This window comes from Aegilops tauschii, chromosome 7, assembly GCF_002575655.3.
Source record: "Aegilops tauschii subsp. strangulata cultivar AL8/78 chromosome 7, Aet v6.0, whole genome shotgun sequence".
NCBI lineage: Eukaryota > Viridiplantae > Streptophyta > Magnoliopsida > Poales > Poaceae > Aegilops > Aegilops tauschii.
In genome coordinates, this window is record NC_053041.3 from 85,746,832 (window position 1) to 85,764,383 (window position 17,552).

General features: G+C 47.3%; 1 pseudogene; it reads right to left on the reverse strand.

Annotated features, from left to right (window-relative positions):
- Positions 1–10,245: 10,245 nt before the first annotated feature.
- Positions 10,246–12,392, reverse strand: LOC109768765 (subtilisin-like protease 4; annotated as a pseudogene).
- Positions 12,393–17,552: the final 5,160 nt, after the last annotated feature.

Below are 17,552 nucleotides of genomic sequence, written 5' to 3' on the forward strand. Positions count from 1 at the left end.
CCTACATGCGTGTGGCCCATGCATATGCATGCAGGGGTGGTGTGCTATTTGAATAAGCAACACACCTCCTTGACGTGGCACGTGCCTCACAAACCACATAGACGGGCGGGAATGTCGAGGACCGGCTGCGTTCGTCCGTGAGACAGAGTCTTCGGTCGGTGATCCCGTGACAGACGGGCCTAGTCTTGGTTTGTCATCTCACGATGACATGCACTAACACAAATAAGTAGTTATTCCCCATGTCCTACCCCCTCTAGGTGCCGAACAACACCCTAGACCGTCGGGGCTACCAGAGGGGTGCCGGTCTCTAGAACCGGGCGAGGCCCATCTGAAAAAGAAAACTGCTAAGGTTGTTTGCCAAGCATGGAACAAAACAACAAAAAAGTATAATACAGATTATCGAGAATGCACAAGAAGGAAAAAGATCTAGATTAGATGCTTTACCAAGATGGTCTATCGGAAAAAGTGGCCATTATCAAGGGCTGGTGGCCGACCCTCAGTAACCACTGTTGGTGCGGCTCTCGGAAAAGCCCCCGAGATCTAGGTTAAGACTTTTACTGAGTGTCACTAAAAGTTGGCTCTCGGAAATGTTTCTCGCGGGGACTTATGCAAAATTTCCCCCTCGCGCGCACTCACTCCTCTCTTCTCTCTGTTTCTCTCGCGCCTGCTCTGTTCCCCCTCTGTCTGCCGCCGCCCCATCCGGCGAGCTCTGCCGCCGCCGCCGCCACCGGGAGTGCCTCCCCCAACCCCTCCACCTCCACCGAGCCCCCCCCCCCCACGACCACCTCCACTGAGCTCAACCATCGCCACCATCTCGGCCAAGCTTCACCGAGCATCACCGGCGCGGCATCCCCTCCACCGAGCTCTACCACGTCCGGCATCCACCTCCCCCGCCGCCCCCTACCCCGTTGGTGAGCCCCTACTCAATCTCGTTTTTTTGAACAAAAGGTGTATATATATGCATAGTGAATAATGTGTGTGAGTGTGTGCTTTGTATGTGTGTGTGTCAGTGAGTGATGTTGGTGTATGTGTGGGTGGATGTGCTGTTGATGTGTGTGTGTGTGTGTGAGTGAGTGATGTTGGTGTGTGTGTGTGGGTGGATGTGCTGTTGATGTGTGTGTGTGTGTGTGTGTGTGTGAGTGATGTTGGTGTGTGTGGGGTGAGTGCTATTGGTGTGTAGGTGTGGGTGTTGTGGGTGTTGTTGAGATATGATTGACATATGATTGACACTACTCATTCTTTCATGCAGGACATGCATCTATTTTGACAATAGAGAGAGTGAATTCCGTTGCACGCTTCAAGGGTAATCTCTTCCCGTTCATGTTTAGGTTTTCAATATTTGTAGATCACCTAAATAGTCGTGTAACCTAGGTGTCTCCCATTTGGAAGGGTTGTATCTATAAATATGCAAGTCTTTGCATATTTATAACCTCAACACTTTTGAATTGTCCACGTTTTCCATGGAGAACCCGAGGATGTGTAGGCAGGTCGTTTTCATGATGTACTTCGATCCGAGACAGAATTTCGACAGTGTCTCCTTGTTGTTCGCTAGATAGACATCCTCTTGGCTTATTGCTCAGACGAGTATTTCAAGAACAGCGGGGAGGTGCTGCCGAAATTTTGTCTCGGGTTGGAGTACGGCATGGAAGCGGACCCAGCCTACACATTCTCGGGTGGGATTAGGACCTATCTTTACCAATTACATAGCTCAGTGCATGTCGTAAAACTTGATGGAACCACTTGTTACATTAAAAAAATTATGTGTGTGTTTCACTTTATATCAGAGGATGGAAGAACGTGAGTGGATGTACACTGGACATCCCAGCATGGAGGGTATGACCCCTGAGTGGAGGTCGAAGACCAATGATTTCCTGGAATTAGTATTTGCTGGAGAAACTCTAGTTCGTGGAATTTGGTGCTCATGCACGGAGTGTGATAACCAGACTGAAAGAGATAAGATTACTATGAGTAAACACTTAGGAAAATATGGGTTTACGCCAGGCTATTACCGGTGGATCTTTCACGGTGAGACAGAACAGTCCAGGGCGGAGGTGGTGCGACAACGCACCGGCGAATATGATACTCGGACTGAAAACCTGTTAGATGATTTCCGCAGTGCGGATCCGCGGGAGGACCCGAACTCCGAGAAGCCGCCGGAAAGCCCTGAAGAGTATCATGCAGCTTTGTTTGCGGCACAGAAACCCCTTCACGCCCATACAGAGGTTACTCAACTAGATGGCATTGCATGCCTAATGGCCCTGAAGGCAAAGCATAACATGAGCATAATTTGCTTCAATGAGTTATTGTCAGTTATTGCTAGCCTGTTGCCTAAAGATAATTTATTGCCTAAGAACATGTACGAGTCGAACAAAATCCTCGGTTCACTTAAGATGCCGTATGAGCATATACATGCTTGTCCAAACGGATGCATGTTATTTAGAAATGAACATAAAGATACGAATTATTGTGTCAAGTGCAAATCCTCTAGGTATATTGAGGTAATAGATGATGATGGTAGCAAGAGGCAGCTCACAATTGTTGTCAATATCCTTCGATATCTTTCATTCACAGAAAGGATCCAGAGGCTTTATATGACCGAGGAAACTGCCTAATATATGAGATGGGCCACCGAAGGGAAGATGTACAATACAAAAAAGATGCAACATCCACGGGATGGTGAAGCATGGAAGAAATTTGTTGAAATTCATAAGAAAACAGATGACTGGAAGAGTGTAGCTGTTGGGATAACAACCGACGGGTTCAATCCATATGGTTTGATGGTTGCCATATATAGTTGTTGGCCAGTATATGTTATCCCCCTGAATCTACCCCCTGGCGTTTGCATGCAACGACATCACATGTTCCTGACGTTGATAATTCGAGTTCCTAACTATCCCGGGAAGCATATGAGTGTGTACATGGAGCCATTGGTGGACGACTTACTTGTTGATTGGAACAATGGGGTCCGGACATATGATGCCGTTTCAAAGAAGCACTTCAATATGCATATCTGGTACCACACATCGCTACATTACCTACCGGCACGTGCGATATTTTGTGGTTGGTGTGTAAAGGGGAAGTGGCCTTGCCCAGTGTGTCGACAGCGTGTGACTTTCATTTGGCTGGCTAAGGGTCACAAGTATGTATGCTTTGACCAACATCGGCGGTTCCTTCGTCTTGATCACCCATACAGACAAGACACTGTGCACTTCCAAAATGGTGTATTGTTGATGACCCGCCGCCACCTATTATGACCGGTGCCCAGCTTAAGGATGAGTTAGATGCTCTCGAGGAAAAGCTCGATGGGAAAGGTTTTGTGGGATATGGAAAGACACACCAGTGGACTCACATTCTAAGCTTATGGAGGCTCCCTTACTTTAAAGATCTTCTACTTCCACACAACATTGATGTAATGCGCACTGAAAAGAATATTGCGGAGGCCTTACTCGGCACACTCCTCGACACCGAGAAGTCAAAGGATAACATTCAGGCTAGGATCGATCAAGCCACATTCAGGCTAGGATCGATCAAGCCCAGCTATGCAACAGGCCAAAATTAAATTTGGTGCCTCGTGCAAAAGGTAATTCTTGGAAGAAGCCACAAGCCCCTTTCACCCCTTCAATGCCCCAAAGGAAGGAAATTCTCCAATGGATTCTGAACAACTTGTACTTCCCTGATGGATATGCAGCTAATATCATGAGGGGAGTGAATATGGCTACAGAGCGAATAGGAGGCCTCAAGAGTCATGACTACCATGTATGGCTTGAGCGGATAATGCCTGTGATGATTCGAGGGTATGTCAAAGAGGATATTTGGCGAGTGCTGGCGGAGTTGAGCTACTTCTTCCTTCAGCTTTGTGCCAAAGAACAAGATTATGAAGTGGTTGCAAAGTTGGAGGAACAAGCACCTGAGTTGCTATGCAAGTTAGAGATGATATTTCCGCCAGGTTTCTGTAATCCGATGCAACATATGATCTTACATCTCGCGTATGAGGCTAGAATGGGAGGACTTGTGCAGTTTCGATGGCAGTATGCACCTGAACGGGACTTCAAGCATCTCCATGGCAAATGTAAGAATAAAGCCCGCATTGAAGCCTCCATAGCCGAGGCATACCTGAACGAGGAGGTGACCACGACAACGACAAAGTATTATCATGACAGTATTCAGACTAGGTTAAATCCAGCTCCTCGTTACAATGAAGAACCCACCAGTAATGTTTCCGACCTTAGCCTCTTCGGAGGCCAAGGTGGCAAAGCAAGTGGACCGAAGCCCAAGAACTTTTCACCTAATGAGTGGTCGACTATTATGATCTATGTCTTGACCAACATGGAAGAAGTGCAACCGTACATAAAGTAAGTGTAGAACACCTTTATTGATAACTACTCACTAGTCTTGAGTTCTAACTTGAATTCTTCCCATTGCTAGGGAATTCCAGAACGAATTCTGGAAGCTACCACGGCCCCCTAGCGACGAAGAATCAGCAAACCTTCTTGAAGATACCAATGCTGATGGCGGTTTCATTTCTTGGTTCTCAAGAAAAGTAACTTTTCTAACTTTATGTTACTTCAAGTTGTTCTTACTTGCCGGTAATGCTTCCACTAATGAACCAGACAATCTCCTATTAATCTTGTAGGCATATCAGGAGGTTGATATGGACGCCAAAGTGAGAGAAGTAGCCAAAGGTTTTGAATATGAGGCCAAGTCATTTAAGGCTTACGACATGAATGGGTATTGCTTCCACACTGATAAACACATGCGTGAGAGGCCCAACCGAAGGTCAACAAATAGTGCGTTCTATTATCTAGGGACAGATGGACGTCACTACTATGGAACCATCGAAGAAATTTATGAGCTGCAGTATTGTGGTTTACAAGGAGTGAAGCCCATCATATTCAGATGCAGCTGGCTCAATCCTGAGAAAGTGAGACGAACCCCTAGTATTGGCTTGGTCGAAGTTGAACGAGCATCAAAATATGCAGGAAATGATGTCTATATTATGGCTCAACAGGCTACACAAGTGTTTTTTCTCCCATACGCGTGCACATCTACGGAATATATCGATCTCTTGAAGTGGTATGTCGTGTACAAGGTACCCCCGCGTATCAAGGTACCTACCCCAAACAAGGACGATTACCATATAAACCCTAACACATACGAGGGAGAGTTCTTTCAAGAAGCAGACACTCACGAAGACGAAGATGATGCAGAGGAAGATGATGGCGTGCATCACGAAGATGATGCTATGGAACATGAGGCCATGGATGACATGGAAGTAGATAATGCAGAGGACGAATACGAGGATGTTTCTGACCCTTGAGATTTGGCATTACTTATGCGATGGCACATGGGGCTAGATGAGGATGAGGGCCCCCTGAAGACTTCGAGGATGACTGTATGAACAGGGGTGATAGCGATGATGAAAGCCCTGATCCAAATGTTGCACCTAATATTGACCCTTATTTCTAACAACTCCATGTAAGCGTGTGAGAACTCTATGTATGTGTGTCACAACTCTATGTATTCATGTGTGTAACAACTCTATGTATTCCTGTGTGCAACAACTCTATGTATTCGCGTGTGCAACAACTCTATGTATTTGTGTGTGTAACAACTATATGTATTATTGTGACAATTCCATTTATTCTTCATATGTGATATATTTATTGTATTTACATCAAGTTGTGTCATCTGTACTAACTAGTTTGTTCTTCATCGTATCAGGTGATTGAAACATGACAGGTAGCAACAAGAATCCAAAGGAAGGTTTGGAAAAAGTGACAGCTCTGTACAATGATCAACTTGCTCGACCGGTGAAAGTGGTGGCCGCTCCTTCATCGGTTGCCACAACCGCCAAGAAGGCCAAAGGATTGGCGGGTCTAGGCACCCGTCCAAAAAAACGTGTGAAACAAGGTCGAGTACCACGCGGGGGAGGAGTAGGAGGCGGACGAGGTGGAGGCGGACGAGGAGGGGGAGTAGGTGAGGCGGGAGGAGGAGGCGGATGAGGAGGGGGCGAGGAGGGGGAGTAGGTGAGGCAGGAGGAGGCGGACGAGGAGGCGAACGAGGAGGGGGAGTAGGTGAGGCAGGAGGAGGAGGCGGACGAGGAGGGGGATTAGGGGGACGAGGAGGGGTTAGGGGGCGAGGAGGGGGAGTAGGTGAGGCAGGAGGAGGAGGCGGGCGAGGAGTACGTAAAGCAGCCCGGAGTAGAGCACCTCTTTCTTCTCCTGGACCCTCCGATGCAGTGCTTCGCCGTGCTCAGGAGGAGGAAACAGAGGATGGGGATGAGGCGAGTGAGGAGGACGACGAGGAGGATTTTGTGGAGGAGGTGGTGGAGGATGAGGAGGAGGAGGAGGTGGAGGACGACACCGCCGAGAGGAGGCTGGTTGTTCATCAGGTTTCTGAGGGTGGGGATGGACCCTCACGGGTGACAGAGCACCACGAGGTGAGCGGATCGCAACCGAGCGGTTCGACTATCAGCACTACTTCCAGAGGGAAAATGTGGCTGTGTGGTCCTTCAAAGCTTCCAAGACGTCCATATGTGCATAGAGGCATGTTGATTAAACCAATGGGAGAGAAGTAAGTGGTTATCTCGACTCATCCCATATAAATTGTACCTTTTGTCATTTCCTCACATATAATATGACTTCACTCTTCGTAATGCAGAAGCTTAGTAAAAGGTGGTGAGAGGCGTCTGCCACGGTCGCCGAGTGGCATCATTGGGGCTCTTTGTAGGTTAAATTATCCTGGACTAGTCACTTTGCCGAACGGTATCATTGAGCTAGCTTGGTCATGGGATCGCTACAAACTCGCACCGGATTTCCTGGATATGCGTCAGAGGGTTTATGATAACAGAGCCTTGCGAGTGGTCAACGATTTCTGGGTAAGTCCTTTCAAACACCTAAATGTCAATACCAAAAGGTTTAAATTTGCCATATTCATGATTTTACCCTTCTCACATGTATGCATGTTTGTAGGATTTCTATACATGCGTTGAGGGTCAGAAGGATCGTGCAAATGTGGTAGTTGAGAATATTGCCAAGAAACTAGTCCACGCCATGCACTATGAGGAGCCTGTCCGGTTAGTGGTCAAGTATCACGCGGACTATCTCAACCAGAAGATTTCCAAACGGGAGGCTCGAGGGAAACATCTTTCACGGGACAATTACTACAAGGCAAGTGACGCTGGATGCTTGCTATTCCCTACATTACCGCAAAATTAGAGTCCTTACTATGATGTATTTGTTTAATTTACAGGTGATTCCTCAGTGGTGCGCTGACGAACGTCCGTGCTGGGAGAAGATCGTCGAACGGTGGACAGATCCAGGGTGGCAGGATGAACACCAAGCAATATCTGAATGGCATAAGTTGATGGGTTGTCCAGGACACCGTCAAGGCAACCTCACCATCCCAGGTGTCGTCTCAAAACATGTAGGCAACCACATCCTTTTCTTTTCATCATGTTCTCTTTCATTTGTGAGCATTCCCTTGATTGTTTGGATCGCTTTCTTTTACAGAAAATAGACACTGGCAAGGATATCACTTACTTCGAGGCATGGACCATCAAACGTACCAAAGACGACAAGGACAAGGACCCTCTCCACCCGGAGAGGGACTGGATCAGCTCTAAAACCCGGTCAGATGGAGAGAACTACACCAAAAATTGAAGGAGACGTAGGGGCAAGGCGCTGATCCTCACGTGCTACCGTTTGACCCTCTTGTGGCCATTGCCGCGGCAGGCGGTAGAACGAATGGCCGGATGGCGGTTCACCTTGATTCTGTCATAACCTCCTCCCTTCCGAGAGTCAACACACTCCATGCTATGAGTACTGGCTCTACTCCTACCGTAGAGCGTCACGTACCACATTCCGTGAGCATTATTGATGATATTCAGGTCAGTGCTTCTTCATTGATCCTTCATGGTCTTGCATATTTGCATCTCAACATGAAAGACATTTGCATTGCCATATTGTAGACTCGACTGATTGACACCGAGAAAGAACGAGATGAAAACCGGGCCAAGCTAAAGGCACAAGATGATCTAGTGAAGTCTTTACAACATATGGTGGCCAATCTTTATTCCATGCAAGGCAAACTAGTGCCAGAGATGCCACCGACGCCAGAGTGGAACATTGTGATTTTCGTTCAAACTATTTCCATCACCATTTTCTGCATTACCATATGCATTCATCTCACTATTGGGTCAATCCATGACAGCTCAACCCATCACAAGGGTCGAACAATGTTCCGGTAGTTCCACCTCAATTTGGTGGAGTTGGGGCAGCAAACGGAATGACGCCTTCTAATGTTGATGTTATCACTCCGATCTCCAAAATCGCGTGAACTTCATGTTATGTTATGTTTGAAACTGTTCGTGTATGTGCTTGAGAACTCTTGCATCTTGAGACTTGTAAACTTGTGGTGGTCGAGTGTCTTGACTACTATTTCACCTTTTATGCACTATTGCTTTTATGTGGAATGTTTTTCGGAATCATTGCTTTTTTTGTCCAATGATGCCTATATGTGACATGTTCTATGTGTGATGAACTATATGTTGTTGTTGTATATATTTCGCTGCAGGAAAGAAACAAAAATGAAAACGGCTGCTGGACACACCATTACCGAGGCTGCCTCTTGGTAAAGACTGTGCAACTGGACCAGCATGCACCCTTTACCGAGAGGAACCTTGGTAAAAGTGTACCAACCAGTAGAACCTGACACTTTTACCGAGAGTCCTCTCGGTAAAGGATAATAACCTATAGTGCTCCTGACAACTTTACCGGGAGGCCTCTTGGTAAAGGTAAAAGGATTGCCGACGGTGGCCCTCGGCAAAGTATGGGCACGGCTTTTAGGACAAGTGACGTGGCCCTCCCCTATTGGCTCAGTTTGCCGAGAGGAGCACTCGGCACAGATGGAGTTTGCCGACGGTGGCTCTCGGCAAAGTTGGCCCTCGGCCTGTTCTTGTGGTCCCACATGTCAGGAGATGACACGTGTCAGCCTCCTATTGGTTACCTTTGCCGAGAGCAACTCTCGGCAAATTTGGCCCTCGGCCTGTTCTCGTGGTACCACATGTCAGGAGATGACACGTGTCAGCCTCCTATTGGTTCCCTTTGCCGAGAGCAACTCTCGGCAAAGTTGGCACTCGGCCTGTTCTCATGGTCCCACATGTCGGGGGGATGACACGTTTCAGCCTCCTACTGGTTCTCTTTGCCGAGAGCCACTCTCGGCAAAGTTGGCCCTCGGCCTGTTCTCGTGGTCCCACATGTCAGGAGATGACACGTGTCAGCCTCCTATTCGGTCTGTTTGCCGAGAGCCCCTCTCGGCAAAGTTGGCCCTTGGCCTGTTCTCCTGGGCCCACATGTCGGGAGCTGACACGCGTCGACCTGCTAATGGCTCTTTTTGCCGAGAGCTGCTCTCGGCAAAGTTAGCCCTCGGCCTGTTCTCCTGGTCCCACATGTCAGGAGCTGACACGTGTCGACCTGCTACTGGCTCTCTTTGCCGAGTGGTGCTCTCGGCAAAGTTGGCCAACGTGGCAACCGCCGTCCCCGTCTGTTATCCGTTAACTACTTTATTTTGCCGAGCTGTACTGTTTAGCTCTCGGTAAAAACTTTGCCGAGTGCCCGTGTTCTGGCTCTCAGCAAATTCCTGTTTGCCGGAGAGGTGTACTCCGGGTGGCTTTTGCCGAGGGTGACACTCGGCAAAGGCTTTGCCGAGTGTCCGTGGCACCCGGCGTACAAAAGAATTCCAGTAGTGCAAGGCAAATATGTTTTTATTTGTGTATAAAGCTTTGAAGTTTACCATGCTACAATTTGCTATTGCCAAAATAATGTCACACTGTAGCCATTAGCACTTTCAGAAAGGATGGTGTGGGCATTCAAACATAATACTCTCAGCTAACAAAACATAAAGCTGAAACCAATGCCTCACAGGCGCGTTGAGTAGCGGAACAAGGGAATGGAATTGTAACTGACCCGCAATTTTGCAGTAAAAAAGTAAAAATAAATAAAACAGAAAAAACAAACTCTACACCATCACGTATTGGTATATATGAGACGATTTACATTCCTGTTCCATTATTACTGTTTATGTTGACGCAACAGTAAACCGAAAATGAATTGAACAAGGACAAAGAAAACAGCTATCGATCTCATGGCATGGACATCGTTCATGGTGATGGTGCCGGAGCAGTATCACCTCCTGTGGCGACAACGACGACGGAGCTACGCACGACATGCTTCTCCGATACCCAGCTCAAGGTTCCCTCCACGTAGAGCTCTTTGCCCAGGTCATGGCCGCTCACGGACACACTGAAGGTCTTCTTCTCTCCGGTTTTGGAGAACGACATCGTCTCCGGGACGACACGCACCGTCAGAGACCTCGGTACGTCCACTTTCGCCTTGAATGTTGAATTTGCTGGCCCGACGTATGTCATAGTCCGGTTCACGGTGAACTGCGTCGATGTTAGTGGCACGCTTATCGTCGGGTAATTCAGCTGCATGTCCTGGACCTTGGGCAGTTTCGCACAGGTTAAACTCGAGTTGCGCACTATGGTTGCTAGGCCGCTGTCACCAAGGAGCCAGCAGATGTAGCCAGCGTAGTCAATGAGGTCATACACCAAGCCAGGGTCGGCAGCTCTCGCCGGGTTTACATGGCCGGCACCTATGTCGTACATGCTGGCCTTTCTATGCTGCTCGTCCAAGATTGAGCCGCCGGTACCGTTAATGATGTCCGACGTTGTGAGGATGGCAGACTTGATGGTGGCCGGTGACCAGTCAGGATGGATGCCTTTGATGAGCGCCGCGACACCACTGACATGTGGCGTCGCCATGGATGTGCCTGATATGATGTTGAAAGGACCCTGTCCATGGCCCATTTTTGATGGCCAAGGAGCAAGGATGTCGAGGCCCGGTGCCAGTATGTCCGGCTTTAGGATGTTGGGGGCGAGTGAGCTTGGTCCCCGGGAAGAGAACGAGGCCACGACGGGGGCAGGGCGGACGCCATACTATGTACCGTTGTACGCAAGAGACGCCACAGAGCTATTGTCCGTCGACGCGATGTAAGCTATGAGGGCCTCAGCCATCGGCTGCAGTCACCTGTACAACACTGGAGTTGTAATCTGTAACAATGGTGGTGTAGCTGCTGATTTCATCGTTGAACAACACCACGCCTGCCGCGCCAGCGCCCACTATGTTGCCGATTTTGGATTGTTGAGCCCTTGACTTATTGTCCTTGCAAACGAGGATCTTACCAGTGATGCTACTATCATAGTGGTAATTGCAGTACTGCTATTCCTCGGAGTAGAGGAGAGAGTGCAACTTTGAGCTTGGATTCGCTATCTGGGTAAGTGCTTCTCCGTCAATGCTCTTGCCATTGCCGAGATGGATGTTGGCGCCAAAGCTCCGGTCCACGGAGCTAGCGGCGACCGTGAGCAACCAGGGTGCTTCGTTGGTGACAGAGCGCTGAAACGGACCACTGTTGCCAGTGGCGCACACCACGAGGATGCCCTTGGACACGGCACTGAACGCGCCAATAGATATAGGGTCTTGATCAAAGTTGGCGCTTGTGCTGCTGCCAAGGGAGAGCGAGAGTACGTCCACCCCATCCTTGATGGCCTCTTCTAGGCCGGCCAGTATGGCAGATGACTTGCAGTCACGAGCAACACATACCTTATACATGGCAATGTGGGCGCTCGGGGCAATTCCGGCCGGGGTGCCTGTGCCCACACCAGTGTATGATGCACCGGTTACGAAGTTTCCGGCGGCTGTGGATGAGGTGTGTGTTCCATGCCCATCTTCGTCGTCAGAGTCATCACCCGCAATCAGTGACTTGGCACCGATAAGCTTGTTGTTGCACTGGCCCGCGTCGCATGAGCCCTTCCACCTTGCGGGGGGTGGTGGAACACCATGGTCGTTGAAGGAAGCGTGCGCGGCATAGATGCCGCTGTCGAGCAACCCGATATGACTCCCTTCCTGTAGTCAGCCTGGCTCCAGAACCCGGTGCCATTCCTTAGCCCAAGGAACTCTGGCGTGTGGGTGGTCATTAGCTGCAGCGTTTGGTCTGGGAATGCACGCACAAATCCTGGCTTCTTGGACACCATGTCGAGTTCGACATCAGTGAGCCTCACGACGAAGCCATTGAACACCTCGGTGTAGGAGTAGAGAAGGCGTGACTTGATAGAGTCACCTACCAACAACCTCGACAAGAAAGACTCGTGCCACTGATGATGTGCGTCTTCGCCAGCATTCAAGGGTGGTGACTAGACGAGCACGATAAGCAGAGGATTTTGTGGCATTTTGGTGTATGCTTGTGGTAGCTGAATTGATATAGGATAGTGCGAGTGTAGGAAAGAGGGTGGCGAGCAAGAGAAGTTGTACCGAGAGATCTGTAAATGACGCCATTTCTTAAGCGACACACAGGTACACACAAGGAAGATGATGAGAATGCTGGAATAGGATCGATACCAGTAATCTTTATATGGCACAAACAATTAATGTGTTGTGTCTTATTTTTGGCATGTATTAGTCAATTGATAAATCCAGCGCATGTGGTAACACATAAATGACTTCAATTCCTGCTGAATATGGATGGCATATAAGGTTATGTGGGATTGCAGGAACGTGGGTAATGTATCTAACTGGGTTTATGGGGCGGGATTGGGGGAGGAGGGGGGTCTCCTTCGATTTTCCGGATGATCTTAAATACATACACCGCAGCACCAGAAAATCGGAGGTTAATTAATGATTCGGAATTAATACTAGCTGGAGTATATTTGATGTGTTATCATCTCATAATTGTGTAGTATCAACATATTCTTGAACAAAAATCTTGAAGTAATGACAATATCGAAGTGATGAAATCAAGTGAGGTGGAATAGGTCGTCTTCTTTTGCGGTCAAAAGCACAAAAATGCTAGACCTAAGGGTAAAGCCTATGGAGGAATGCTATGTCCCGTAAGCATTTCTGTAAAAACAAAAAACCGTAAGTGTAGCATCCTGTCAAAACTGAGTTCTATCAAAGGATTCTTGGAAGCAAATTAGCAGCAGCTCCATTAAGAAATGGCAGGGACGTGGGTAATGTATCTACCCATTTTTATGGCGCCTCCTCGAGGGAAATGCACATGATCTTTTTTTTCTGGATGATATCAAATATATATATCGCAGCATTGGTAAAAAAAATTCTTTTAAGTTGGAGGCTCTTTTTTTCCTTTTCGAGATGGATGTGATGTTCGCGTGTCATCTGCTCGATGTGAGAAAGGTTTTTCTTGTAATTTTGAGATGGAGATGAGGTTTTTTTCCTTTAAAATGGAGAAAATGCACGTACATCTTCCTCTCAAGCGGCGTGCAATGGCGCGCCTCAACCACTAGTAAATTAGTAAATGACAATAGGAAGTCGTGAAAGCAGGTGAGGTTGAGCAGGTAATTTTTGAACAATTCTTGAACGAATATTAGCATTATTTGCATTTAGCAACAGGGAAAATAAGTCTGACAGAACAGGACATGGAAGGTCTGGCCTTGGCGTTTCAAAGGACTGACCCGCCGCTGCTCGTGGAATCGGACTGCTCCATGGCCCTGTCCATGATATATGCAAAGGGAGGGGGGTATGGCAAGACCATACTTAGGGCATCTCCAACGCGGTCCCATAAAACGGACGCACTATTTTTTCGATGACTGATCCGGACCAGTCCGTGGACACGGATGCGGGAGCCAACTATCCAACAACATCTAGCAGTTCATGCAAAAAAGGGGCATTTTTGCCCTGCCAGACCGTCTATCCAATCCTCCTCACTCACTCTCCTTCTGCCTCCACCTCACCATCTGACTCCTTCTCGGGCGCCTCCATCTCTACTACCAAGCGCTTCAACATCTTGACATGAACGGGGCACACGATCATCGCCCATCATCATCCAACTCATCCATCCTCATGGTCAAGATCTTAGTATCCTCAGAAGCGGTCGTGAGCTCAAACCTCCTCTCTTCACGCTTGGTCTTATTCCCTTCAAGATTGATCTTCTTCTCAATCGCCGCCATCAAGATGTTAAATATCTCAACCTTCTTTTCCTTTTTCACGTCGGAGCGCTTGACACATGCCTCTGATGAGTGATGACCCACGAGTATAGGGGTTAATCGTAGCCTTTTTGAAGGAAAGATGCCCTATAGGCAATAATAAAGTTGTTATTTTATATTTCCTTATTCATGATAAAGGTTTATTATTCATGCTAGAATTGTATTGATCGGAAACCTTAATACATGTGTGAATACATAAACAAACACCGTGTCCCTAGTGAGCCTCTACTAGACTAGCTCGTTGATCAAAGTTGGTTAAGGTTTCCTAACCATGGACATGAGTTGTCATTTGATAACGGGATCACATCATTAGGAAAGTGATGTGATGGACAAGACATATCCGTTAGCTTAGCATAATGATCATTCAGTTTTATTGCTATTGCTTTCTTCATGTCAAATACATATTCCTTCGACTATGAGATTATGCAACTCCCAGATACCGGAGGAATGCCTTGTGTGCTATCAAACGTCACAACGTAACTGGCTGATTATAAAGATGCTCTACAGGTATCTTCGAAGGTGTTTGTTGAGTTGGCATAGATCGAGATTAAGATTTGTCACTCCGAGTATCAGAGAGGTATCTCCGGGCCCTCTCGGTAATACACATCATAAGCTTGCAAGCAAATGACTAAGGAGTTAGTCACGAGGTGATGTATTACGGAACAAGTAAAGAGACACTAGTAGAAAAAGGGTCAAATGTCAAGCACATTAGTGTCGGTTTGCTTTTGAGCCGGCACTAATGTGTGCATTAGTGCCGGTTCCAATGGCTAGCCAGCCGCTTTCATTAGTACCGGTTCGTGGCCGACCTTTAGCACCGGTTCGTGCCACGGACCGGTACTAAAGTGAGTGGTGGCAGGATGTTGTCAATCTGTGGCCCCTCCGGCACCTTTAGTACCGGTTCATGGCACGAACCGGTGCTAAAGGTCGTCCTACATAAACCCTTCGTCCACCCAAGCTCGCTCTGTTCTTCCTCTTTCCCCTCTCCTCTCTGTTCTTCCCCTCTTCCTCTCGAGCTCATCACACATTTTGCCCAAAATTTGTCAAGATTTGAAGGCCTCCATCCATTCAAATGATCACAAAGGTTAGCAACTTTGTCCTTTCATCTCTCATTGCTAGATTAGCTCTTGCAATGCTTTGTATAGTGATTAATTTATGATTTTAGTAATTTGGTAGAAAATATATGTGCTAGTATTTGATTTATATGCAATTTGTGGTCAAAACTAACACTTAGTTTGCATATGTAGGTGTGGTTTACTTAGTGCCTTCTAAATCTCCATCGTAACCATAGTCGATCGCCCGCACCGTTCCGTCGCCGGCACCACCTTGTGGTGAGCCTCTTGTTCATGAATGTTTTACATTACCAAATTGATGTTTGTGTGATTTGGATATATAGTTACTCGTATAATTATCTTACCCGTACGTTGTTTGTTATACATAATGCCATGGTTTTGATATCCGTCCCCGTCGGCCCTCGTCCTTGTTATGATTCGGATGTGGTATATTCTCTTTTAAAACTAGTTGTTGCATTTCGTATTTATGACAAATAATGCCCATCAAGTTGACATAGATATTTTTGTCTAGGAGGTTTGTGAACCGGAAATTCCAACCGACCCTATTGTCGAGAGGTTAAATTTAGTTGAAAGAGAAAACGAGTATTTGAAAGAAAAATTGAAAAGAATTGAGGGGGAGAAGATGGAATTGGAGTTGCATGTTGCCGATGTCGTCGATGATCACAACATCAAGATGGAGAAAATGTGCTTGAAGATTAGAAAGATTAGAAAATATGCCATTGATAGTGAGGCTTGGTATCATTATGCTGTTGGATCAATTGTTACCTTAGTTGCGATCTTGATCGCATTTGTTGTTGCATTAAATTCTTTAGTTAGAGAGTTATTTGTTTGTTGCATTTAAGTCTTGTATGAACTTTATGTATGAACTTGTATTAATTTGGTCTATTCAGTGTTGTGTAATGAAGACGAGCCGACAATGGATGTACGATGACCGATGCTCTCCCGAGTTCATTAATGGCGTGCAAACTTTTCTGCTTGCGGCTAAGGCAAACAAGCGGGCGGATGGTTTTATGCCTTGTCCATGTTTAGTCTGTAAGAATGATCACAATTACTCTACGTCAAGAACCATTCACGTCCACCTGTTTAAGTCCGGTTTCATGCCCCACTATAATGTTTGGACCAAGCACGGAGAAAGAGGGGTTATGATGGAAGACAATGAAGAAGAAGAGGACAATGACAGCTATCCTGGCCATGGGTTCCCTGAATACGATGATACAACAGTGGGGGAAGAAGCTGAGCTGGCAATGCGGGAAGAAGCTGAAGAAGAGGCATCAGATGAGCCCGCTGATGATCTAGGTCGGGCCATTGCCGATGCAAAGAGAAACTGCGCAAGTGATTTGGAGAAGAAGAAGTTGCAGCGCATGTTAGAGGATCACAAGAAATTGTTGTACCCGAATTGCGAAGCTGACAAGAAAAAGTTGGGCACCACACTGGAATTGTTGCAATGGAAGACAGAGAATGGTGTATCTGACAAGGGATTTGGAAAGTTGCTAGTAATGATAAAGAATATGCTTCCAAAGGACAACGAATTGCCCGAGAGTACGTACGAAGCAAAGAAGGCTGTGTGCCCTCTAGGGTTAGAGGTGCAGAAGATACATGCATGCCCTAATGACTGCATCCTCTACCGCGGTGAGTACGAGGATTTGAACGCTTGCCCGGTATGCGGTGCATTGCGTTATAAGATCAGGCGCGATGACCCTGGTGATGTCGAGGGCGAGCGCCCCAGGAAGAAGATTCCTGCCAAGGTGATGTGGTATGCTCCTATAATACCATGGTTGAAACGTTTGTTCCAAAACAAAGAGCATGCCAAGGCGATGCGATGGCACAGAGAAGACCGTAAGAAAGACGGAAAGTTGAGAGTACCCGCTGACGGGTCGCAGTGGAGAAAAATTGAGAGAAAGTACGGGAAGGAGTTTGCAGATGACGCAAGGAACGTATGGTTTGGTCTAAGCGCAGATGGCATTAATCCTTTTGGGGAGCAGAGCAGCAACCATAGCACCTGGCCTGTGACTCTATGTTTGTATAACCTTCCTCCTTGGTTGTGCATGAAGCGGAAGTTCATTATGATGCTAGTGCTCATCCAAGGCCCTAAGCAACCCGGCAAGGACATTGATGTGTACCTAAGGCCATTAGTTGAAGAACTCTTACAGCTGTGGAATGGAACAGGTGTACGTGCGTGGGATGAGCACATGGGGGAAGAATTTGACCTAAAGGCCTTGCTGTTCGTGACCATCAATGATTGGCCTGCTCTCAGTAACCTTTCAGGACAGACAAACAAGGGATACCGCGCATGCACGCACTCTTTGGATGATACCGACAGTATATATTTGGACAATTGCAAGAAGAATGTGTACCTGGGACATCGTCGATTTCTTCCGAGCAGGCATCCCGTAAGAAAGAAAGGCAAGCATTTCAAAGGTGAGGCG